A 26,921-nucleotide genomic window follows, 5' to 3' on the forward strand; every position below is an offset into this window, starting at 1 on the left:
GGTGGCTGTTTTTGAGACCGGGTCTCGCTCTGTCGCCCAGGCTAGAGTGCAGTGGTATGATCACAGCTCACTGTATCCTCGACCTCCCAGGCTCAAGCAATCCTCCCACTTCAGCCTCTGAAGTCTTTCATATGGTGTCCAAGAAATGGGGACAAATCTCACAAAGGGACTAGGCTCAGGAGGGCTGGAATATTCAGGGAAGTTTCTTTTTTTTTGAGGCAGAGTCTCTCGCTCTGTCCCCCAGGCTGGAGTGCAGCGGCCTGATCTTGGCTCACTGCATGCTCCACCTCCCAGGTTCACGCCATTCTCCTGCCTCAGCCTCACAAGTAGCTGTCACTACATGAGCCTGCCACCACACCCAGCTAATTTTTTTGTATTTTTAGTAGAGACGGGGTTTCACTGTGTTAGCCAGGATGGTCTCGATCTCCTGACCTTGTGATCTGCCCGCCTTGGCCTCCCAAAGTGCTGGGATTACAGGCGTGAGCCACTGCACCTGGTCTATTCAGGGAAGGTTTCAAGCAGAAAGATGAACCGAGTTGGCTTTGGAGAGATTCACAGGACTCCCACAGGCAGAGTGAAATAAGGGAATTTTAGATGGACAAAGGCACAGACAAGAGCAGAAATGGGGATGGTATGACTGGGGTATGGTGAGGGGCTGCTCTGGCTGGAATGGAGGGCTACCACAATAATGGAAATGGTAAATGAGGCAAATAAGGTTGGATTAGGAGCATAGCGTCAAGGTTGCCACCTTATTAAATCACTCTTCCAATATGCTAGCACTGGCCTGTTGGGAAAAGTAATACATCACGTAATCAAACAAAAGGCAAAAAGAGGCAAGCTCCAGGAATGGGCACTGTAAACAGGACTCGCCCCAGAGTAGCCAGATGCAGGCTTTAGATATGTTGATGCAGGTTGAGCATCTCTAATCTCAGGGGGAATGTCTGATATGGTGTCCAAGAAATGGTGACACGTCTTACAGAGGGCCTAAGCTCAGGAGGGCTGGAGTATGAGACATTCCCCCTCCCCCATGAATTTAAACATATGGCCAAAAATTTTTTTTTAAAATGGCTACCGTGTAGTGCGGTAGCAGGACCTATTTAGACAACGCCTTACACACTGGAGAAGGACGATACTATGTGAATCTAATAAGTCCACAAGACAATACTTCTCACTTTTGGCTGTCTTCTTCCTCTCCAGGGTGATGACAACTCCGTGAGGGTGGAGATTATATGTCTCTCATCATTTAAGCAACAAGGAAATAAATTAGTGGCAGAGTAAGGGGTGACTCGGTGAGTACATCCAATTGTTGACATAGTTTTGGGTGGGAGGAAGTTTGCCATTATGTCAACTTAACTTCTTAAAATAGTCTAGTGGAGTTAACTTGGTTTCATTTCACAGAGATCTCCTGGAAGCGAGGATCCTTTAAAAATCCTGGAATATACTTGCAGTAAAAGAACAAAGCATACCTCAGCCTTAAACGACAGAAGAAGAATGTCAAGTGGGAAAGTGACATTGGTTTTCAGTTTGTGGGTTCTGAATCCACACAAAGACAGGATTGTATTCTGAAAACCTGAATTAATTATTGTCCTTACCTCAATCAGACAAATCATTATAATCCAAATTGTTAGTATTACAGTCACAGATATTGCCAAGATGACTTCGTTGTTATAGCCATATCGTGGAACTTCTTTCATGAGCTAAAAAAAAGAAAAAAGAAAGACCAATTAAAAAAAGAGAGAGAATGGAAGCTAACTTTTCAAAACCCCAGTATTCCAGTTGAGTAGCTTACAGGTTCTTTTGTTCTTTTTTATTTTTTTTGAGACAGGATCTCACTCTGTCACCCAGGCGGGAGTACAGTGGTGCGATCACAGTTCACTACAGACTTGACCTCCCTGGGCTCAGGTGATCCTCCCACCTCAGCCTCCCAAGTAGCTGGGACTACAGGCATGTGTCACCTCACCCAGCTAATTTTTGTATTTTTTGTGAAGACAGGGTTTCACTATATTGGCCAAGCTGGCCTCAAACTCCTGACCTCAAGTGATCCACCCACCTCGGCCTCCCAAAGTGCCAGGATTACATGCTTGAGCTACCACCCCCGGGCTACAGTTCATCTTGTGCCGTAATCTGTTTCACTGTCTACCTGAGCAAAGTGGGAGATCACTGTCATGGCCTAAGTTACATGGCCAAGACAAGCTGTGGCCTGGGAGTCCCAGGTTCTCCTATGTGGGCACTGTCCTGGGATATGCTAAATGATGGGAAATCTGGGTCTCATGTTTCTGTGTGGTCCTCACCTCAGACGACTTCTGCTCTTTCTTTCCACTCTCATTAATATGGTTAGTTTTCCATTGGTCCATATCCCATTCTGCCTTGGATGCCTTTGCTTCCTGCTGCTTGCTGAGAAGCTTCATCAGGAGGCCTGTTTGCGACATGAGCTTGGCACAGGTCATTTGCACATACGTTTCTGAACATTCCATTTTCAGTGTCTAGATAACATGAGACATGAACCTTCTCACATCCTCGTTGGGGATGAGGGACCGTAGCTGCTGGGTTAGCTGAATTTCAAACTGATCACCTGGGGAGGAGAGCAATGGATAATTGAAGCTTTTGAGCTTGGGGAACAGGCCAGTGCCCACGTTGTTGTATTCCCATTTTGTCTCAGCTTGGTTAAAGTTGGCTGTAAGTTGAACACAGTCCCAGCGGAAGCTGCCGCAGGAGGATGATTGTAGTTTGTGTTTTCAGAGATGGTGCCTTCTGGCATAACAGTGTTTTCCATAAAAACGTTTTCTTCAGAGGCATCTCTTGCAGCTGTGTCTTCTACATGAGTGTTTTCTCTTAAAACATTCTGAAGGAGCAAATACTTCCAGAAGAGGGTTTTCTTGAGGACTAAAGATTCTAAGGATGAGAAAACCCCTTGTGAATTTATGAGGCTCTTCTCTGCAGAGAACGGCAGCCTCTTTGCGAGCATCAGTCTATTGAGATAACTGCTCTTTCTAAACTTTCTAATCTTTTTGGCCTTGGGTATTCTGTGGGCCACATGGGAGCGAGTTTTATAAAAGCGGTATTTTTTTTTGGAATGTATGATTGGTTTAGAAGCTTCCATATTTTTAACCCTAGCCATTGCAATTTCTAACAATAAATGGTGTAGGCTAAGTCTTTCGATCTGTCTCTGACTTGAGGTAGGGCTCTTGGGGGGCTAGAGGCAGAAGGCATGACCATGGAGAAGGGTTTCAGCATAGAGAAGACTGCTGCCTTATGCTCTTGGGTGAACGAAGGCTTAGTGTAGGTGGTGTTTCCCGCTACCTTCTCAGGACCCTGCACTACGTGAGGCTGTTCCAGCCCCCTTGGGGCTGGACTCTCAAGCCTTTTCTCTTTGGCAGCATTGTCCACAAGTGCCTGGGCATCCTGTTCTTTCCTAGTGCTGTGCTTTCCCGCCTCTTTGAAGTGTCTTTTCTGGATGCTCCTTGGGCCTATGAGGACTGTCTTCACTCTCTGCAAGTTTTTTTGCCTACACTTTGAATCTTGCTAGGCTGTTTTCCTATGGTTCAGCAGTTTCTAGTTTATTTGGAAATATTTGATGTTCAAATTTATTACCTAGAAGGTTGGACTGTGAGGGGCTCTTTCTATTGTTTTCCAAAATACTCAGGAGCCTATCCCCACCTTGTACATTTGAAAAAAGCAGTTTAGTGAATGGTAACAATATTGATTCTGCATCTAGATCTGCTGAGAAATAAGGCAAGATATTACTTAGTGCACTGATAACGTCACTCTCATCATTGGTGTCTTGCTGCCCTCTCCCAAAGCCTGACATCTGGCGCAGCTCCTCATTGGGGATCTTGCCCTGCTGCTTCTTTTAGTCAAAGTCCAGGCGGCGGCCCTCCAGCTTCTGCACGTGGTGCTGGCTCCCCTTCAGGTCTGTCTCACACAGGTTCTGGTGGAGGTCAATGAAGTTCTGCTTGACCTCTATGTCCAGGGAGTTCTTCACCTCTGCCAGGTGCTTCATGGACTTGCCGGCATCCAGCAGTGCATCACTGAAGTTGGACTCATTGCCCAGCTCCTTCTGGTGGCGGCTCAGGCACTGGCTCAGGAGCCCCTCCGACTGCGAGTAGCCGGGGTTCTTCACCTGGCCCTGGATCTTGCACACCGTGTTGAGCATGGTCAGCTTAGCCTGCGAGGCTGGGTTGGGCTGCAGGTACTTGATGGTCCTTGCCAGCATTTCCATCACCGCCTTGTTGATGACCCTCCATCTCTTTGAAGTCATCATCTCGCTTGGTCCCCTCAGCCCCTCCGACCTTCTCACTGACCTTATAGGACTGCTTCTTCAGCCCTGCAACCGACATGCTGCCTCCCGCCGCCGAACCTCCCTCCTGGCCCGCGCCAGCGACAGGCTCCCAGGCGCGCCACCCTCTGCGTGCCTCGGGCCCCACCACGTGCTTGCCAGCTCTGCGCCTGCCCCGGTGCCGCCTCCAGTTCATGATTTTTTTTTTTTTTAAGCGCTGATCCTGTTTATTTGGCAGGAAAACGAGACAATTCAGCAGCCCAGGAAGGACAAGTGGGCTTAATCCTCCTCCTCATCGTCTCCAGCCCCAGCCCCTCCCTGGCCCTTCTTGGCGTTCTTCCTCTTTACGCAGCCCGGGCGGCCACCCCCATAGGGAGAGGGCAGAGAGAAGTCGATGTGCTTCTGGGAATCCAGGCGGACAATGAAGGACGGGATGTTCACCACCTGCTTGTGGACCCTGATATGGCGCTGGCGGATCAGCACGCGAGCGTGGTGGATGGACTTGGCCAAGCCCAGCTTGAAGACCTGGGTCTGTAGGCGTCTCTCTAAGAAATCCTCTATCTTCAGGCCCAGGATGTAATCCAGCTTCATCTTGCCCTCATCCAGCACCCAATGCGGACCAGCCGCCGCAGCAGGGCGTTGCCTTCGAACAGACGCCGTGGGTCCTTCTCATCAAGCGTCAGCAGTTCCCGGGCGGCCTTGAGGATCTTGGCCAGGGTAAATTTGACCCTCCAGACCTCACGTTTATTCCGGAGCCCATACTCGCCGATCAGCTTCAGCTCTTGGTCGAGACGAGATTTCTTGAAGGGTCTCCGCGGGGTCACATAAGTTTTGCGACAAACCCAGCTCCGGGCCACTGGCATATTGGCTCCGCTTCCCCATCTGCGCCTGAGCAAAAGACCCGGTCACTGAGAAAGAGCAGTTCATGATTCTTAAGTCTCCTTCAATCTAGATCTGTTCGCAGGATTGTTTCAAAATATACTGACAAACCTTTGAGACTGTAAAAGACCTAAGATATACATTATCCTTATTTGAGAATAGTAATTTTTCAATATGCATTAAAGATCATTACACATGAGCCAAGACAAATGAGCTGGCCTACTTACTTTGTATATAAATGTGTAAACTCCTCAAGACTTCCAATAATGAACTCCAATGAGGAAATTTGTTCAATGTCTTTATGTCCTTGGTGACAAATGGTTACAGACAATCAGAGCATTTTTCCTATCCACTAATGGTCAAGAAAAAAGCAGACAGATCCTCACTATCTTAGAGAACTAAGTGAGAAAGTTGTTCGATGAAGAGGACTTCATCCAGAGAGGAAGGGATCTAGCTCACAGGGAAGATGCTGCAGGAGGCTGAGGAAAGTGAGGCTAGAGCAGTAAAACAGATCTGACAACCTGGTGAAGATAAGAAAGTGACCTGACAAAAATGAACGGAGCAGAGCGCTAAATGAAGGGCCCTTTCCATGCTAATCTTGCATAATGCCCTCAACCAGCCTTAGCATAACTGAGTTTCTATTTAGCTTGCCATATTGTGGAGGGTGGTGGTGGCACAATTTAAGTTGCAGTAAGTTGTGTAACAAACTCACAATAGGGCCCTGCAGAAATATATATATATATATACACACACACACACACACATATATATATATATGTATATTTTTTTTAGGCAGGGTCTTGCTCTGTCACCCAGGCCAGAGTGCAGTGGTGTCATCTTGGCTCACTGCAACCTCTACCTCCTGGGTTCAAGCGATACCCCCACCTCAGCCTCCCTAGTAGCGGGGACTACAGGCATGTGCCATCACACCTAGTGAAGATATATATATAGATAGATGATAGATAGATAGATAGATGATAGATAGATAGACCTATATCTACAGAGAAGGCCAGGCATGATGCCTCATGCCTATAATTCCAGTACTCTGGGAGAATGAGGCAGGAGGATCACTTGAGGCCAGGAGTTCGAAACAAGCCTGGGCAACACAGTGAGACCTCATTTCTCCAAAAAATAAAAATAAAATTGCAAAAACAACAACAACAAAAATAAACCTCACACCATATATGCGAATTAACTCAAGATGGGTCATAGATCTAAATGTAACTATACAATTTCTGGGAGAAGACATAGAGAGTAAATCTTTTCTGCTTTGGATTAAACAACAGGTTCTTAAAGATTTCTTAGGTAAGAAACAAAAAAGCACAAGCCATATAAGAAAAAATTGCTAACTTAAAGCTGATCAAAATTAAAAACTTCTGCTCTTCAGAAAACTTTACTTATTTATTTTATTTATTTATTTATTTTTTGACACAGAGTCACTCTTTTGCCCAGGCTGGAGTGCAGTGGTGCAATCTTGGCTCATTGCAACCTCCACCTCCCAGGTTCAAGCACTTCTTGTGCCTCAGCCTCCTGAGTAGCTGGATTACAGGAATGGGCCACCACACGTGGCTAATTTGTGTATTTTTAGTAGAGATTGGAGTTTTACCACGTCTGCCAGGATGGTCTCGAACTCCTGACTTCAAGTGATCCACCTGCCTCGGCCTCCCAAAGTGCTGTGATTACAGGTGTGAGTCACTATGCCCAGCCAGAGAACACTTTGAACAGAATAAAAAGACAAACCACAACCTGAGAGAAGATATTTACCAAACACATATCTATAAGGCCTTGTTTTTTTGTTTTTTTATTATTTAATTTTTGAGATAGTATCTCACTCTGTGACCCAGGCTGGAGTGCAGTGGCGATCACAGCTCACTGCAGCCTCGACCTCCCAGGCTCAAGCAATCCTCCCATCTCAGCTTCCAGAGTAGCTGGGACCAAAGGTGAGCACCACCACACCTGCTTAATTTTTATGTTTTTGGTATAGACAAGGTTTCACCATATTGCCCAGGTGGTCTAAAACTCCTGGCCTCAAGCAATCCTCCTGTCTCAGCCTCCCAATGTGCTGGGATTATAGGCATGAGCCACTGTACCTGGTCCCTGAAAAGACTTGTATCTAGAATCTATAAAGCACTCCTTTTTTGTTTGTTTGAGATGGGGTCTCACTGTGTCGCCCAGGCTGGAGTGCAGTGGCATGATCTCTGCTCACTGCAAGCTCCACCCCCTGGGTTAACGCCATTCTCCTGCTTCAGCCTCCCGAGTAGCTGGGACTAAAGTTGCCCGCCACTACTCCCTGCTAATTTTGTGTGTGTGTGTGTGTGTGTGTGTGTGTGTGTGTGTGTGTGTGTGGTGTGTATTTAGTAGAGACTGGGTTTCACCGGTGTTACCAGGATGGTCTCGATATCCTGACCTCGTGATCACCGCGCCTTGGCCTCCCAACGATGCTGGGATTACAGGTGTGAGCCACCACGCCTGGCCTAAAGCCACTCTTAAAACTCAATAATAACGAATCTCCAATGGGATATATGGGAAAAGAAAACTCAATAAAAATATTAATATCCAATTAAAAATATGGGAATAGATTTGAACAGTATAGTAAAGAAGATATTTGCACATGAACATTCAACATCACTAGCTATTAAAGAAATGCAAATTAAAAACCACAATTAGATTCCAGTACACATCTAGCAGTAGAAAGGTGAACATTTCTTTAAAAACTTAAATATAAGAATCTGCTGGGCTGGGCCATGCATGGTGGCTCACGCCTGTAATCCCAGCACTTTGGAGGCAGTGGTGGGCGGATCACTTGAGGTCAGTGAGTTTTTGAGAACAGCCTGACCACACGGAGAAACCTTGTCTCAACTAAAAATACAAAATTGGCCGGCATGGTGGCCAGCGCCTGTAATCCCAGCTACTTGGGAGGCTGAGGCAGGAAAATCACTTGAACCCAGGAGGCGGAGGTTGCGGTGAGCTGTGATCATGCCATTGCACACGCAGCCTGGGCCAACAAGAGCAAAACTCCCATCTCTTAAAAAAAAAAAAAATTACCTTGGGCATGGTGGTGCTGCCTGTAAATCCCACTACTCTGGAAGCTGAGGCAGGAGAATCACTGAACCCAGGTAGTTTGGAGGTTGCACTGAACCGAAATCGTACCACTTCACTCCACTCCAGCCTGGCGACAGAGACCCTGTCTCAAAAAAAAAAAAAAAAAAAAACCAAGGCTCGGTGGCTCACACCTGTAACCCAGCAACTTTGGGAGGCCAAGGCGGGCAGATCACATCAGGAGATTGAGACCATCCTGGCTAACACGGTGAAACCCCGTCTCTACTAAAAATACCCAAAAAAAAATTAGCCTGGGCGTGGTGGCGGTTGCCTTAGTCCCAGCTACTCAGAGGCTGAGGCAAGAGAACGGCGTGAAACCGGGAAGCGGAGCTTGCATGTGAGCCTGACATCCCCCGCGCAGTCCAACGCTGGGCGACAGAAAGAGACTCCGTCTCAAAAAAAAACAAAGGAAAGAAAAAAACGGAGAAGGATGTAAGCATGTCATGTGTTCTCAGAGAGACTAGGGTAGTAAAAGTGGTTGTATGAAAGTTTCCATTTTTTTAAATAAATGCTTAAATACTTATTGAGAAGTAGGGTAGTATTATATTAAGCCAAATGTAAACCCATGTAGGTTTGTCCTAACATAAACTGGAAAAAGTAATTTCTTCTGTGCCCGATGGTCAGAATCGTTGCCAGACTTCTCCGGGGAGGCTGGCTGGAGAATGAAGGGAATGAATGAAGTGTCATGTATTTATGTCGTATATGTAAAAGGACTACATGTAAATTCTTGGCAACTTATTTAGTACTTTTCCTTTCTTTTTTTTTTATGAGACGGAGTCTTGCTGTCACCTAGGTTGGAGTGCAATGGTGGGATCTTGGCTCATTGCAACTCACTCTCCCCAGGCTCAAGAGATTCTCCTACCTCAGCCTCCTGAGCAGCTGGATTACAGATGCCCACAGCATGCCTGGCTAATTTTTGTATTTTTAGTAGAGATGGGGTTTCACTTGTTGGCCAGGCTGGTCTGAACTCCTGACCTCAAGTGATCTGGCCCGCCTCGCCTCCAAAGTGCTGGGATTACAGGCATGAGCCACTACGCCCAGCCATAGATGTGTCTTGTGCTTTGCATGCAAGTATGTGTTATTAATGGCTTTTCTTTTGTAAAATATAATTATTATACTAGAAAAGTTATATATTATGTAATTATATGTATTATATAATATATATTAGTATATATATATATATTATGTATATATATATATATATAGGTGTGTGTGTGTGTACATACTATAGATCCTTTTTTTTTTTTTCTGGACAGGCGTCTCCTTCAGGCTGGAGTGCAGTGGTGCGATTCCAACTCATGGCAACCTCCACCTCCTGGGTCAAGTGATCTCCTGCTTCAGCCTCCTGAGTAGCTGGGATTACAGCACCTGCCACCACACGCAGCTAATTTTGTATTTATATAGAGAGAGGGTTCATTCATCTGTTGGCCGGCTGGTCCTTGAACTCCTAAACTCAGGTGAATCCACCCACCTTGGCTCCCCAAGATGCTGGATTACAGGCGTGAGCACCACCTCGAACCAAGTATATTCTTTTTATTTTAAAAATTAAATCGGCCGGTGCAGTGGCTCACGCTGTAATCCCAGCATGGGAGGCCGAGGCAGGCGGATCAGAGTCAGAGATCGAGACCACGGTGAAACCCCCTCTCTACTAAAAATACAAAAATTAGCCGGGGGTGTGGCGGGCGCCTGTATCCCAGCTACTCGAGAGGCTGAGGCAGAGAATGGCGTGAACCATGGAGCGGGCTGCAGAGCCGAATCGGGCCACTCACTCAGCCTTGGGACAGAGCGAACTCCGTCTCAAAAAAAAAAAAAAAAAATTAAAATCAAATAAAACCAAACCACAATGAGATGCCACTTCACATTCACTAGCATGGCTTGTAATTGTTTAAAAAAATAAAAAATAAAAAACGTTGGGAGGATTTGGAGAATTGGAACCATTATATATCGTTAGCGGAAAGTTAAAACGGTTAACACTGTGGAAAATACTTTGGCAGTTACTCAAAAAGTTAAACTTAGAGCTACTATGAACCAGTAATCTATTCATACATACATAGTCAAAAGAATTGCAAACAAAGGTCATGCAGAAACGCATACACGTATGTATACAGCAGCATTATTCTCAATGACCAAAAGTTGGGAAACAACACATGTGATAACTGATGAATGGATAAGCAAAATGTGATGATCTGTATAACAGATATATTATTCAGCCTTGAAGGAAATTCTGACGCATGTTACAACATGGAGAACCCTTGAGGGCATTATGCTAAGTGAAATAAGCCAGTCACCAAAGGACAAATACTGTGTGATTCCACTCATATGAGGTACTTAGTTAGAGTGGTCAGATTCATAAAGACAGAAAGTAGAGGGTGGCTACTGTGGGCTGGGAGAAGGAGAGAATGGGGAGCTAGTGTTTAATAGGTACAGAGTTTCAATTTGGGAAGATGAAAAAGTTCTGGAGATTTGTTGTACAACAGTGTGAGTATACTTAACACTACTGAATTGTACACTTAAAAGTGGTTAGAGGCAGTCAGGTGTGGTAGCTCATGCTGGTAATACCAGCACTTTGGGAGGCCGAGGTGGGAGGATCACTTGAGTCCAAGAGTTCGAGACCACGCTGGGCAACCTAGCAAAATCCTGTCTCTACAAACAGTGCAAGAATTAGCCCGATTTGGTGTGTGCCTGTGGTCCCATTACTGCTGAGACTGAGGTGGGAGATCACCTGAGCCCGGGAGGTTGAGGTTGCAAGTGAGTCAGATCACACCACTGCACTCCAGCCAGGAGAAGACAGAGTGGAGACCTGTCTCAAAAAAAAGGTGGAGCTAAACATGGTGAAACCCCGTCCTCTAAAATTCAAAAAAAATAAAACTAGGCTGGCCGTGGTGGCGGCAACTGTTCCCCAGCTACTCAGAGGCTAGGCAGGAGAATGGCATGAACCAGGATGGAGCTTGCAGGGACCAAGTCAGCCACTGCACTCCAGCCTGGGCGACTGAGCAAGACTCGGTCTCAAAAAAAAAAAAAAAAAGTGGGGAGAGGGCAGTGGTTAGAGTGTAAATCTATGTTATGCCTACTTACCTCAATTTTTAAATTGTTTGAAGCCATACACAAAAGTCTTATTTAGTGAAATCAGTTACTGTATGATTTCATTTATATGAAATGTCCAAAATGGGCAAATTCATAGAAGTAACTAAATACTTGCCAGGAAATAGGAGAGGAAATGGGGAGTAGGGCCTAGTGATTCTGGGACTTCTTTCTGGGTGCTGAAAAGTTCTGAATTAAATAGTGGTGATGGCTGTACAGCCTTGTGAATACTATACAAAACCCACTAAATTCTGCACTTATTTAAAAGGGTGAATTTATGGTGTATAAATTATATCTCAATAAAATTAATAACAAGGGTGTATGAGGAATTGGAAAAATATACACCAACCACACATATATATATTAAACACATACATATGTTCCTTAACTCTAATCAGTTCCCTTTTACTTTCTGCAACAAAGTTATACCAAATGATAGTATAAGTGTCTAGTCCAGATTCTCTCTCTCCTCTCTCTCTCTTTCTCTCTCTCTAGTTATATATATATTATATGTATCTGTATCTTTCCAGAAAATATGCAAAATGCTTGGTGAATTTTCTTTTTGATTTTAACACTTAACTTTTTTTGGCCAGTCTGGTGACTCACACCTGTAATCCCAGCACTTGGAGGCCAGGTGGTGGATCACTGTAACCCAGGAATCAAGACCAGCCTGGGCAGGTATCAAACCCCTTCTTTACAAAAAATACAAAAATTAGCCAGCTTGGTGCACATGCCTGTAGTTCCAACCACTTGAGAAGCTGAGCAGGAGATCGCTTGAGCCTGGGAGCAGAGGTTCATGAGCCAAGATTGCACCACTGCACTCCAGCCTGGGTGACAGAGCCAAACCTTGCTTCAAAAAAAAAAAAAATCTAGCCTGACAGTGGCTTATGCCTTAATCCCAACACTTTGGGAGCCTTTATGCAGGAGGATGCCTGAGCCCGGGAGTTTGAGGCTGCAGTGGCTATGATTATGCCATTGCACTCCAGCTTGGGAGACAGAAAGAGACCTTGTCACAAAAATAAATTTTTTTTCTTTGCTTTCTTCCTTTTTTTTTTTTTTTTTTTGTTTTTGACAGGGCCTCATCTTTCAACCTGTCACCCAGGTTGGGGGTGTAACAGCTCAACCTCAGCTCACTGCAACCTCCACCTCCCAGGTTCAAGTGATACTCCCACCTCAGCCTACCAAGTAGCTAGGACTACAAGTGCACACCACCACGCCTGGCTCATGTTTTTGTTATTTTTGTACACATTGGGGTTTTCATGTTACCTTTTTTTTGTAGAATGGGGTTTTGTCATGTTGCCCGAACTCCTGGCTCAAGCGATCCACCCACCTCAGCCTCCCAAAGTGCTGGGATTACAGTTGGGAGCCATTGCGCCTGGCCAATTTTTTCCTTTTACTGTGTCTGTGGTTCCACAACTTCCTTTTTGCCCATTCTCTATGGACTTTCTACTTCATTTGGACTCTGCTTAGATTGGCCTAGTTTTCCTTTAGTCAAATCTTCAGGAACAATTAATTACCATTAAAAATGATTTAACAAGCTATTTTATTGTTAAAAAATCCTCGTTTGAGGAACACAACACAAATAATCATTGATTTAAGTAAAAAAAAAAAAAAACTTAAAATAAAATTTAAAAACGTGGCTCCAGGCCATCCAGATGCCTTAACTTGGCTCAGGGTCTCACACTGATGAGTCTCTTCATTTCTTTGATGCCCTTTTGTGGGCAAGAATCTTTTTGGGAAAAAACAAATTAAGGTTATCTATCACAACAACCACTATCTCCAAATGCGTATTCATTCCTTTTATTCATTTAAGTCTCATCTACCTGATGAGATAACTTATTTGAAGACAGGAATTGTATGCTGTTAACAGTGCTTTGATTCTTCCACAGTTCAGTCATCCTTGCTACCTTGCAGGGACTGGTTCTAGGATATCGCCCCCACACCATACCAGAATCTGTGGATGCTCAATCCCTTACATATAATGGTGCAGTATTTGCATATAACCAACACACCCACCCCCATATACTTTATTTACTTAGAGACAGGATCACCCTTTGTCACTCAGCTGGAGTGCAGTGTCACAATCACAGCTCACTGCAGCCTCAACCTCCTGGGCTCCAGTGATCTGCCCACCTCAGCCTCTTGAGTAGCTGGGACTACAGGTGTATACCACTACACCTGGCTAATTTTTTTATTTTATTTTTATTAAAGACAAAGTCTCACTATGCTGCTCAGGTTGTTCCTCCCAAAGTGTTGGGATTACAAGTGTGAGTCACCGTGCCTGGTCTCATGTACTTTAGGTCATCACTAATAAAATGTATAGATATTATATAACAGGCAACAGTTGTTATACTGTACTATTGTATTTTTATTGTTTCTTTTTTCAAATATTCAGCCTCATCTAGTTGAATCTGAAGATGTGGACTTGCTGATGAAGAGGCTGACTGTATCTAACTTCGGGTCTTGCATGCAGCTGGCACTTACTGCATTTTATTGACTGTTTTAGCTAACATTCAACGGACAATTCCTAATTTAAAAAAACTCTTAAAAGTATGAAAAAAAAGAAACCTGCTCTAAAGTGGCAGGAAAACCAGCCTGGGCAACATAGCGAGATCTTGTCTCTAGAACAAAAGTTTTAAAATTCTCTGCCTGTCTGTAGTCCCAGCCACTCTGGAAGCTGAGGCAGGAGGATCCTTAAGCCCAGGAGTTTGAGGTTACAGTGAGCTAGATCACACCATTGCTCTCCCAGTCTGGGTGACAACAAGGCCTGAGAAAGAAAAAAAAAAAGAAAGGAAAGGAAGGAAAGAGTGTAAGTATTGAAAAGGAAGAGATAAACTATCATTATTTGCATATAAAATAATAAATGTTAGCCAAAGAAGCCTAAGAGAATCAACTAAGATTTTACTGGAAGTAATATGAGAATTCAGTATGGTGGCTAGATACAAAATCAAGAGAGCAGCACACAAACCTCAAATACTTTTCAGATGTGCCCAATAACTAACTAGAAAATGGAAGAAAGATCCCATTTACAATGGCAATACAAATGTCTGAAGTATTTAGGAACAAAAATACAAAGATCTGTTATCTAACAAAAGACGTGTGAGATTTATATGATGAAAACCCTAAAACTCTTCTGAAAGACATTAACAAGAAATGAATACATGACATGAAATACGGTGTTCCTAGAATGTCGTACAGATGTCAATTCTCAATTAATCTACAAATTTAAGGTAATCCTATTCAAATCCCAAGATAGTTTTCAGTGGTGGCTGTTTTTGAGACCGGGTCTCACTCTGTTCCCCAGGCTGGAGTGCAGCGGCCTGATCTTGGCTCACTGGCATGCTCCACCTCCCAGGTTCACGCCATTCTCCTGCCCTCAGCCTCACAAGTAGCTGTCACTACACGAGCCTGCCACCACACCCAGCTAATTTTTTTGTATTTTTAGTAGAGACAGGCTTTCACTGTGTTAGCCAGGATGGTCTCGATCTCCTGACCTCGTGATCTGCCCGCCTTGGCCTCCCAAAGTGCTGGGATTACACGCGTGAGCCACTGCACCTGGTCTATCAGGGAAGGTTCAAGCAGAAAGATGAACTGAGTTGGCTTTGGAGAGATTCACAGGACTCCCACAGGCAGAGTGAAATAAGGGAATTTTAGATGGACAAAGGCACAGACAAGAGCAGAAATGGGATGGTGTGACTGGAGTATGGTGAGGGGCTGCTCTGGCTGGAATGGAGGGCTACCACAATAATGGAAATAGTAAATGAGGCAAATAAGGTTGGATTAGGAGCATAGCTCAAGGTTGCCACCTTATTAATCACTCTTCCAATATGCTAGCACTGGCCTGTTGGAAAGTAATATATCATGTAGTCAAACAAAAGGCAAAAAGAGGCAAGCTCCAGGAATGGGCACTGTAAACAGGACTCGCCCCAGAGTAGCCAGATGCAGGCTTTAGATATGTTGATGCAGGTTGAGCATCTCTAATCTGAGGGGGAATGTCTCATATGGTGTCCAAGAAATGGTGACACGTCTCACAGAGGGCCTAAGCTCAGGAGGGCTGGAGTATGAGACATTCCCCCTCCCCCATGAATTTAAAGATATGGCCAAAAATTTTTTTAAAAATGGCTACCGTGTAGTGCTTTAACTGGACCTATTTAGACAACGCCTTACACACTGGAGAAGGACGATACTATGTGAATCTAATAAGTCCACAAGACATACTTCTCACTTTTGGCTGCTTCTTCCTCTCCAGGGTGATGACAACTCCGTGAGGGTGGAGATTATATGTCTCTCATCATTTAAGCAACAAGGAAATAAATTAGTGGCAGAGTAAGGGTGACTCGGTGAGTACACCAATTGTTACATAGTTTTGGGTGGGAGAAAGTTTGCCATTATGTCAACTTAACTTCTTAAAATAGTCTAGTGGATTAACTTGGTTTCATTTCACAGAGATCTCCTGGAAGCGAGGATCCTTTAAAAATCCTGGAATATACTTGCAGTAAAAGAACAAAGCATACCTCAGCCTTAAACGACAGAAGAAGAATGTCAAGTGGGAAAGTGACATTGGTTTTCAGTTTGTGGGTTCTGAATCCACACAAAGACAGGATTGTATTCTGAAAACCTGAATTAATTATTGTCCTTACCTCAATCAGACAAATCATTATAATCCAAATTGTTAGTATTACAGTCACAGATATTGCCAAGATGACTTCGTTGTTATAGCCATATCGTGGAACTTCTTTCATGAGCTTAAAAAAAAAAAAAGAAAAAAGAAAGAACAATTAAAAAAGAGAGAGAGAGAATGGAAGCTAACTTTTCAAAACCCCAGTATTCCAGTTGAGTAGCTTACAGGTTCTTTTGTTCTTTTTTATTTTTTTTGAGACAGGATCTCACCTGTCACCCAGGCGGGAGTACAGTGGTGCGATCACAGTTCACTACAGACTTGACCTCCCTGGGCTCAGGTGATCCTCCCACCTCAGCCTCCCAAGTAGCTGGGACTACAGGCATGTGTCACCACACCCAGCTAATTTTTGTATTTTTGTGAAGACAGGGTTTCACTATATTGGCCAAGCTGGCCTCAAACTCCTGACCTCAAGTGATCCACCCACCTCGGCCTCCCAAAGTGCTGGGATTACAGGCGTGAGCCACCACCCCCGGGCTACAGTTCATCTTGTGCCGTAATCTATTTCACTGTCTACATGAGCAAAGTGGGAGATCACTGTCATGGCCTAAGTTACATGGCCAAGACAAGCTGTGGCCTGGGAGTCCCAGGTTCTCCTATGTGGGCACTGTCCTGGGATATGCTAAATGATCGGAAATCTGGGTCTCATGTTTCTGTGTGGTCCTCACCTCAGCCGCCTTCTGCTCTTTCTGTCCACTCTCAATATAGTTATCAGTTTTCCATTGGTCCGTATCCCATTCTGCCTTGGATGCCTTTGCTTCCTGCTGCTTGCTGAGAAGCTTCATCAGGAGGCCTGTTCGCAACATGAGCTTGGCACAGGTCATTTGCACATACGTTTCTGAACATTCCATTTTCAGGGTCCGGATAACATGAGACATGAACCTTCTCACATCCTCGTTGGGGATGAGGGACCGTAGCTGCTGGGTTAGCTGAATTTCAAACTGGTCACCTGGGGAGGAGAGCAATGGGTCATTGAAGCTTTTGGGCTCAGGGGACAGGTCAGTCCCCATGTTGTTGTGTTTCCATTTTGTGTCAGTTTGTGTAACAGTTGGCTCTAAGTTGAACGCAGTCCCAGCGGAAGCTGCCGCAGGAGGATGATTGTAGTTTTGTTTTCAGAGATGGTGCCTTCTGGCATAACAGTGTTTTCCATAAAAACGTTTTCTTCAGAGGCATCTCTTGCAGCTGTGTCTTCTACATGAGTGTTTTCTATAAAACGTTCTGAAGGAGCAAATACTTCCAGAAGAGGGTTTTCTTGAGGACTCAGGTCTCCTAAGGATGAAAAAACCCCTTGTGAATTTATGAGGCTCTTCTCTGCAGACAACGGCGGCCTCTTTGGGAGCATGAGTCTATTGGAATGTGCGATTGGTTTAGCAGCCTCCATATTTTTAACCCTAGCCATTGCCGTTTCTAACATTAAAATGGTGTAGGCTAAGTCTTTTGATCTGTCTCTGACCTGAGGTAGGGCTTTGCAGGGCTAGAGGCAGAAGGCATGACCATGGAGAAGGGTTTCAGCATAGAGGAGACTGCTGCCTTATGCTCTTGGGTGAACGAAGGCTTAGTGTAGATGGTGTTTCCGCTACCTTCTCAGGACCCTGCACTAGTGAGGCTGTTCCAGCTCCCTTGGGGCTGGACTCTCAAGCCTTTTCTCTTTGGCAGCATTGTCCACAAGTGCCTGGGCATCCTGTTCTTTCCTAGTGCTGTGCTTTCCCACCTCTTTGAAGTGTCTTTTCTGGATGCTCCTTGGGCCTGTGAGGACTCTGTTCACTCTCTGCAGGTTTTTGCCTACACCGTGAATCTTTACCAGGCTGTTTTCCTGTGGTTCAACAGTTTCTAGTTTATTTGGAATATTTGATGTTTAATTTGTTACCTAGAAGGTTGGACTGTGAGGGCTCTTTCTGTTGTTTTTCAAAATACTCCAGAGCCTATCTCCACCTTGTACATTTGAAAAAAGCAGTTTAGCGAATGGTAATATGGATTCTGCATCTAGATTTCCTTCTGAGAAATAAGGGAAGATGTGTCTTAGTGCACTGATATCATCACTCTTGTCATTGGTGTCTAGCTGCTCACCCCCAAAGCCTGACAACTTGATGCTGCTGCTGTCTGAGGGCGCCTCCGACTCAATAGTCAGCTCAGTGCTTGTGTGCTGCTTCCGGGCTTGTAACACCTTCATGAACGCTCCTTCTGGATTCCCTACAGATGCTTCTTCAGCTGTCAGAAAAGAAGAGACTGTTTTCATCATGAAAAATCTTTGATCATCTTTCATACTCAGTCCATAGCTGTATGCCCCAGTCACACAGAGTAAGAGTCAGCAAACATTCGATGCCATTCAGAGAGGAGAAACATACACCCAAACCTAAACCTATGAAATGGCAACAATGAAAGGAGGAAAAGACATCTTTTGAAAACATGGCCATCTACTTGGAACATTCCATAGTGTGACATAGAGTCAGTCTGCTTAGGATTATTCCGTTGATCCCAGGGGCCAATTGCCCAGTGCTCGGTCAAAGCCCAAGGTGGAAGACAAGTGCTTCCCTGATGAGCTGATGAGCTGGCCTCTCTGCAGACTGCTCCGTACCCTGTGCTGTCCTGCCTCATATGCAGAGAGAGCACAAGGCTCCCGCTCTCCTCATCCTCAGTGTGCCCGTGTTCTTGCTACCATCACAGCTGAATGCAATGAAAGGCGGTCCTCTGAGAGGAGCAGGGTGGAGATGCTAAAGTGGATGCTCCCTCCCACTGCTGATAGATCCTCATCTGCCATGTGCTCCACCCACCCACCCCATTCTCTGCTCCCACATATCATAGCCCCCATCACAAAAGATGCGACATGGAAAAAAACACTGTGTCCACCTTAGTTCTCTTCTTAAATTTGGGCAAGGATCCAGGGTGTAGGTTAAGAGATTTTTAATTTGCCAGATTGTATGCCTATGTTGTTAAATATACAGTGAATCTATGGTATGATAGCAGTTTCTGGATAAACATTACTTGAGGTCCTAAATGCAGAAGGGAAAAAGCAACTTTTGTCAGATGCCTCCTTTGCTTTCATCTCTAATATTTTGGATGGGGAATCATCCAAAGCTTCTGACTGCATGAAGGTCAAGTGTGCCAGTGTGCAGCTGGGCTTCTTTTCCAGAACTAAAAGTATTTTGGGTGGTGCTGAAGGCCAGCGAAGAAGTAAAGATTGCAAGAAAAGAGAAACATGGGCTTGGGGAAAACCCAGAATTGGGGACAGAAGACCTGGCACTAGGCTACAGCACTCAGCACCTGTGATCTTGTTTTTCCTCATCTGTAAAAGGAGATTAACAATGCTTTTCTGCCCACTTCTTGGGGAGAAGGGAAGAATATAATTGTTAAAAAAAAAAGTTTTGAAAAATAAGCAACACTGTCTTTATAGAAGTAGCTAAGCATTATTAATTATCCACCCCATATCACTGGTAGATACCTGTATTCAAGAAGTCACATTTTAGAAGTCATGAAGTTGGTGCTAATAAACCTAATCTACAGAAAAACTCTTGAAAGCACTTGAGCATTTGTTCTGTGAATAGAAAGGTTTGAGATTCGGAGCAAATTCAGAGTTGGATGGACTAAGAATGGAAAAGCCCTCCATTCCATTAGAAGAGCCAGGTAGCAATTTCTGGTTATGGAACCAGAAGCTCTCAGGCTTCAAATAAAACAGCATCTCTTCTACTCTTATAAAATTGTAAAAACAAAAACAAAAACCCGGATCTACATCTGCCCTAAAAGGCAGAGAGTAGTTGAGACCTCATGGATATAAAACCAGCTTATCAACTACATTGCACTATATGAAGAAATTATCACTGGGGGCAAAGCACCAAGCAGAGAGCACAGTACACAGTGGGTGGATGTTCATGTTATTCCCTAGCCTTCCCATTCCTTTCTCTTGGTCCTGTATGCATATGGAACTGTTCCATGATTAAATTTTGTAATAATAACTGAGAACCTGACTCCCAGCAAGGGAGTAGTTCAGAAGTTGAGGGAGTTTAAATCTGACTGAGTAAATTAAACAATTATATCATTAGCTTAAAATTTCATCAATAAAAAATAAAAATTTAAAAACAAATACTTAAAATAATGTAACAATTTATCACCAGGCAATTTGGACTCACGACAATGTACGGTGTTAATCAGACATTCAATGTTGCAATGCAGCTTGACTGTCTCGCAGACAGCCTCAATGCTATTTTTAAATTGGCAGAGGCAGCAGGCCACATGGCTAGGTAAGATCCTATAGATGAAAACACAAAACGATAAATTAGTGGTAAAGCAGTTACTTGAGTAGGTAAAGGAGGCAGCCAACGCTACCACAGGGCTGGGCAAAAAGGCGTTACGGAGGCCTGTGGACTGGACAGTTGGGTACGAACCAGAAGGCCAATGGGAAGGAGGACACAGGTGCCCAACCGAAGGGTAAGCATGGCAGTGAGAATGGTATGCCTAGAATAAAGGTGGTTGGGATTAGAATTGGGTGACACTGATCAGTAGTTTAATTCAGAGTCATCTCTTCCCGACTCAAAAGTCTCACTTTGGGCTGAAAGTACACCGAAAGAAGGTAGACTTCTAAGAAGAGTCTGAATAAGCCCCCAACTTCTGGAGGCCCTTTCTCAATTCCTGTTGGGAGTGGGAAATATTAGAAATTACTCTTGGCATTAAAAATAGCTCAGTGTAACCTGGATTGTGGGGTTAAAAAAAAATGGAGATTGCATTGGCTAAATCTGGACAATCTGAGCACTCAAAAGAATAACAACAATAAGCTACAACATAATCTATAAAAAATCCATGAGGAATGATATTAAAAAAGAGGGGGAGTTTTCTTTAATGAAATCATGCTAGCTAATAAATGTAGAAGGAATGACAGAATTTTAAAAAGTGTCACTTTGCAACCACCAATGTAATAAAAATTCATTCAGACAAAGATTATCACTGATGGACAGTTGGGTGAAAAGACATTTGAGAACAGGATCTTCACTGATCTCAAAGTACCACCCCACAAATTTTGTATTAATTACCAAAGGGAAAAGTTATTTTTTATTTTTTACGAGACAAGGTCTCACTCTGTCACCTAGGCTGAAGTACAGTGGCAAAATCATAGCTAACTGCAGCCTCGACCCCCTGGGCTCAAGTGACCCTCCAAATTCAGCCCCCCAGGTAGATGGGACTATAGGCTTGCACCACCATCCCAGCTAATTTTATTTTTTTTATTTTTGTTATTTTTAGTAGAGACAGTGTTTCACCTTGTTGTTCAGGCTGGTCTAAAACTGGACTCAAGTGATTTGCCCATCTCGGCCTTCCAAAGTGCTGGGATTACAAGTGTGAGCCACCGCACCCAGCAAAATAACCACAGTGGAGAGATCTGGAAGATCACCTTAAACAAGTGATCAAACTTAGCATTATGAGCCACCTGGGGTCACGGGGCAGGAAAGATACGTCACCTGTGCAGTATTCTTCCCAAAGATGCTTAACTTGAATTTCATGTGGAAACAGAGAAATCCAGATTGTGGGACAACTTACAAGACAACTATCTTTGACTCTTAAAAAATGCCAATGTCATGAAAGATCAAAAAAAGTAGAGGCATGTTTTAGATTAAAGGAAATGAAGACATGACATGCAGTGCCTGATCTCTGACTGGATTCTGTAGTATTCTTTCATCTTTCGGCATGTTTGAATTTTTTTCAAAATATAAATTTGGGCAAAAGAGATAACCAAGATAATTGATTAATTTATTGTTATGGCTTCTTGGGGGCAGTTTCAGAGAAATAAAAACAATCTCTGTAACTGGAATAAATTCTCAAGGTTAATCTTATGCAGTATAGCATGGTCATTAAGAATACAGATTCCACAGCCAGACTAGGCTTAAATCCAAGCTCTGTGAATAATGTAAATTTGGGCAAATCGCTTAATCTCTGTTCCTTGCCTTGTCATTATAATAGTACCTACCTCAATGAGTTTTGAGGATTAAATGAATCTATACCTGAAAGATGTCTGGCACACACTGAGTGATCAGTAAATGTTAACTACTATAATTATTACATTACAGAAGTTGTAGGGGGGCCTTTTCTGAGTCCTCTAAAAGGATGACTTTGTTAGGGCCACATTAAGACTGTGGAAACAGAAGAGTATTCAATGGATACATGAAGTCTGTGAGTTAGGGGTACAATGTATAGAGTTTTAGATTAAAACTGCATCCAATAAGTTGGCCTGATACATCTTTCAAACCTATAGAGGAATAATCACAAGTGACTAGTATTCCTTTGGGTCCAATAGAAGCCTCTGATCTTCATATAGATTGAATGTATCCAGAACCATAACCTAGCATTTTACTTACATAGCAACCTTAACTCTGACACAAAGATGTTTCTTTTGTTTTGAGGCTGAGTCTCGCTCTGTTACACAGGCTGAGTGCAGTGGTGCAATCTCGGCTCACTGCAGCCTCTGTCTCCTGGGCTCAAGTGATCCTCCCGCCTCAGCCTCCTGAGTAGCTAGAACTGCAGGTGCGTGCCACCACGCTGGCTCATTTTTATATTTTTTGTAGAGATGGGGTTTCACCATGTTGCCCAGGCTGGTCTCAAACTCCGGAGCTCAAGCAACCCCCTCTCCCTGGCCTCCCAAAGTGCTGGGATTACAGGCATGAGCCCAAATGTCCCATTGGGACATTTTCACAATTGTCCCAATCATAACATGGCTTAAAAAATTCAGAATCCAATCAAACATCAGACATTGCATTTAGTGTTCATGATTTTTTTTTTTTTGTAGAAAGACCTTTAATACTTCTGTTTACAAAACTCAGGCATACATTTCAGTTTGTCCTGAACCTGCCCAAGGCTGTGTGCTCATCCCTGCCAGGGTGTCTGTGCCCTTCATGTACTGCTGACCACGAGGGTGCAGAGCAGAGCCTGGGGTCCGGAGGCTTCGCTGGGCCTCAGTGGGAGGGGAATCTTAATGTGGCCCAGCCCAGAGGACCCTCCATTTCGTCGATTTTGGATTGGGCGACAGAGGAAGCAGATGTCAGGGATGCAGACATGCTGGCCTGGGCTCACTGGGCCTTTGTTCTTGGCCCTTAGCAGCACGGCTGGGGCTGTGGTCCCGTGCGAGGTGTGTTGGGGGGTGTGTAGGTGGCTGGTGGTGGCAGCTTGTGCCAGAGTGACACAGGCTTCTGTGGGCCTGGCTGGGGGCAGTTAAAAAGCTGAAAAGGTACTTGGCTTTGTGAGGGTGAGGCTTGGGAGGCAGGGCCCTACAGGAGGCCATGTTCTCTGTCCTGCTTGCGGGGGAGGTAGAGGGGGAAGGTGGGGCAGATCCCAGCTGGCCTCTGTCTCCTGGCTGCAAGCTGACAGCAGGCCAGGGAAACAGTGAGGCCCTCTGCCCTGGCCCTGGGGAGACGGAGTGCATGTGTGAGGCTGGGGTACCGTGGCCCTGGAGTGGGGCTAGGTTCATCGCCAGCAGCAGGCTTGTGGGGGGATTTAAAACCAGGGTCCTGTCTCTAGCCACCCCACAGGGACAGTCGATCCAAGCCTGTTAAGGCCGTGGAACTCGAGGGTAGGCTGTGGGCTGGGCCCCCGTGGGGTCAGGACGGAGGTGGGGCTGCCCTGGAGGAACATTAGTGTTTCTGAGAGCACCTTAGTGTTGCCCCGCCTGGGCCAGCTGGGTGAGGAGTTGGGGAGTGGGAGGAGGCCGGCGCCATGGAGTGGGGAAGGGAGCCGTCACCATTGGGGGTCAGCGCTAGTGTAAACAAGCGTCCTCACCCACCCAGGTAAGCCTCCCACCCAAGTGTGGCTCCCTGCTGAGGGAGTACCTCAAGGCCTGGCCCTGGGTGGCGCCGGCAGGCTTGGACACCACCCTGGCAGCAGGAGCCCATGGAAGGCAGGAGACCTGGCAGGGGGTGCCACCCAGTGTCGATGGAGGGGCTGGGCGGGGACACCAGTGAGTCACTGGGCAGAGGCACGAGCACATCCACGTAGCTGAGCAGGGAGAAGCCCGACTGGACGTCCAGCAGGCCCTGGTACCAGTTCTCGTTGATCTGGTTGATCAGCATGAAGACATCGCCCTCATGGAAGCCCAGCTCCCCATCGTTCTCAGGCTGGAAGTCGTACAGCACCTTGCAGCTTGGCTGTTCTCGGGGCGGCACGCTCCTGCTAGGAGTCCAGATGGGCTTGTCGGAAGATCGGAAAGAGGATGAAGCTGCGATCTTGGGGAGTGTGGTGCAGGGGAAGCCCCTGTTGGACTGCTCAGGCTCTCCGAGGTCAAAGGGCTCCCAGGACTTGGGCTTATACTCCCGCTTGAGGTGTGAGGAAGCTTCCCGCATCTGTGCTGGAGCTTCTCTGCCAGCTCGTCCAGGATCTGCATGGCCTGCCAGTGGTAGTCCGGCTGCGCCTCCACCAGGGCCGGGAGTTGACTCACCTGCTCAGTGTCGGTCTCCAGGAGGTTGTGCATGCTGGTTTCTGCTACCTCCTTGGAGTCCTCAAGCTTCTCCAGTGCCTGGCGCAGCTCCTCATCGGGGATCTCGCCCTGCTGCTTCTTTTAGTCAAAGTCCAGGCGGCGGCCCTCCAGCTTCTGCACGTGGTGCTGGATCCCCTTCAGGTCTTTCTCACACAGGTTCTGGAGGAAGTCAATGAAGTTCTGCTTGACCTCTATGTCCAGGGAGTTCTTCACCTCTGCCGGGTGCTTCATGGACTCGCCGGCATCCAGCAGTGCGTCACTGAAGTTGGACTCGTTGCCCAGCTCCTTCTGGTGGCAGATCAGGCACTGGCTCAGGAGCCCCTCCGACTGCGGGTAGCCGGGGTTCTTCACCTGGCCCCGGATCTTGCACACCGTGTTGAGCATGGTCAGCTTAGCCTGCGAGGCTGGGTTGGGCTGCAGGTACTTGATGGTCCTTGCCAGCATTTCTGTCAATGCCTTGCCTTGCTGATGACATCTCCATCTCTTTGAAGTCATCGTCCAGCTTGGTCCCCTCAGCCCCTCCAACCTTCTCACTGACCAGCTGGCTCGCCTTGTAGAACTGCTTCTTCAGCCCTGCAACCGACATGCTGCCTCCCGCCGCTGAACCTCCCTCCCGGACCGTGCCAGCGACAGGCTCCCAGGCGTGCGACCCTCTGTGTGCCTCAGGGGCCCCACCACGTGCTTGCCAGCTCTGCGCCTTCCCCGGCGCTGCCTCCAGTTCATGATTCTTAAGTCTCCTTCAATCTAGATCTGTTCGCAGGATTGTTTCAAAGTATACTGACAAAACTTTGAGACTGTAAATGACCTGAGATATACATTATCCTTATTTGAGAATAGTAATTTTTCAATACGCAAGAAAGATCGTTACACATGAGCCAAGACAAATGAGCTGGCCTACTTACTTTGTATATAAATGTGTAAACTCCTCAAGACTTCCAATAATGAACTCCAATGAGGAAATTTGTTCAATGTCTTTATGTCCTTGGTGACAAATGGTTACAGACAATCAGAGCATTTTTCCTACCACTAATGGTCAAGAAAAAAGCAGACAGATCCTCACTATCTTAGAGAACTAAGTGAGAAAGTTGTTCGATGAAGAGGACTTCATCCAGAGAGGAAGGGATCTAGCTCACAGGGAAGATGCTGCAGGAGGCTGAGGAAAGTGAGGCTAGAGCAGTAAAACAGATCTGACAACCTGGTGAAGATAAGAAAGTGACCTGACAAAAATGAACGGAGCAGAGCGCTAAATGAAGGGCCCTTTCCATGCTAATCTTGCATAATGCCCTCAACCAGCCTTAGCATAACTGAGTTTCTATTTAGCTTGCCATACTGTGGGGGGTGGTGGTGGCACAATTTAAGTTGCAGTAAGTTGTGTAACAAACTCACAATAGGGCCCTGCAGAAATATATATATACATATATATACACATATACATAAAATATATATATAATATATATATAATATATAAAATACATATGCATATATGAATATATATAAATATATATACATATATATGATATATATATATATATATGTATATGTATTTTTTAGGCAGGGTCTTGCTCTGTCACCCAGGCCGGAGTGCAGTGGTGTCATCTTGGCTCACTGCAACCTCTACCTCCTGGGTTCAAGCGATACCCCCGCCTCAGCATCCCTAGTAGCTGGGACTACAGGCATGTGCCATCACACCTGGTGAAGATATATATATAGATAGATGATAGATAGATCGATAGATAGATAGATAGATAGATAGATAGACCTATATCTACAAAGAAGGCCAGGCATGATGCCTCATGCCTATAATTCCAGTACTCTGGGAGAATGAGGCAGGAGGATCACTTGAGGCCAGGAGTTCGAAACAAGCCTGGGCAACACAGTGAGACCTCATTTCTCCAAAAAATAAAAATAAAATTGCAAAAAAACAACAACAAAAATAAACCTCACACCATATATGCGAATTAACTCAAAATGGATCATAGATCTAAATGTAACTATACAATTTCTGGGAGAAGACATAGAGAGTAAATCTTTTCCACTTTGGATTAAACAACAGGTTCTTAAAGATTTCTTAGGTAAGAAACAAAAAAGCACAAGCCATATAAGAAAAAATTGCTAACTTAAAGCTGATCAAAATTAAAAACTTCTGCTCTTCAGAAAACTTTACTTATTTATTTATTTATTTATTTTTTTGACACAGAGTCACTCTTTTGCCCAGGCTGGAGTGCAGTGGTGCAATCTTGGCTCATTGCAACCTCCACCTCCCAGGTTCAAGCACTTCTTGTGCCTCAGCCTCCTGAGTAGCTGGGATTACAGGAATGGGCCACCACACGTGGCTAATTTGTGTATTTTTAGTAGAGATTGGAGTTTTGCCACGTCTGCCAGGATGGTCTCGAACTCCTGACTTCAAGTGATCCACCTGCCTCGGCCTCCCAAAGTGCTGTGATTACAGGTGTGAGTCACTA

General features: G+C 45.2%; 4 pseudogenes across 1 annotated transcript; all 4 read right to left on the minus strand.

Annotated features, from left to right (window-relative positions):
• Nucleotides 1-1,442: 1,442 nt before the first annotated feature.
• On the minus strand, nt 1,443-3,808 carry LOC115834317 (annotated as a pseudogene).
• A 3-nt stretch (nt 3,809-3,811) lies between these two features.
• LOC115834320 lies at nt 3,812-4,337 on the minus strand (annotated as a pseudogene).
• Nucleotides 4,338-4,488: 151 nt separating this feature from the next.
• LOC115834319 lies at nt 4,489-5,194 on the minus strand (annotated as a pseudogene). Its single transcript, XR_004029258.1, has one exon. The product of XR_004029258.1 is annotated as a 40S ribosomal protein S9 pseudogene (transcript).
• Nucleotides 5,195-11,809: 6,615 nt separating this feature from the next.
• LOC105739169 lies at nt 11,810-25,176 on the minus strand (annotated as a pseudogene).
• Nucleotides 25,177-26,921: the final 1,745 nt, after the last annotated feature.

The sequence above is a fragment of the Nomascus leucogenys genome, unplaced genomic scaffold (assembly GCF_006542625.1).
Source record: "Nomascus leucogenys isolate Asia unplaced genomic scaffold, Asia_NLE_v1 000842F_82056_qpd_obj, whole genome shotgun sequence".
Classification (NCBI taxonomy): Eukaryota; Metazoa; Chordata; class Mammalia; order Primates; family Hylobatidae; genus Nomascus; species Nomascus leucogenys.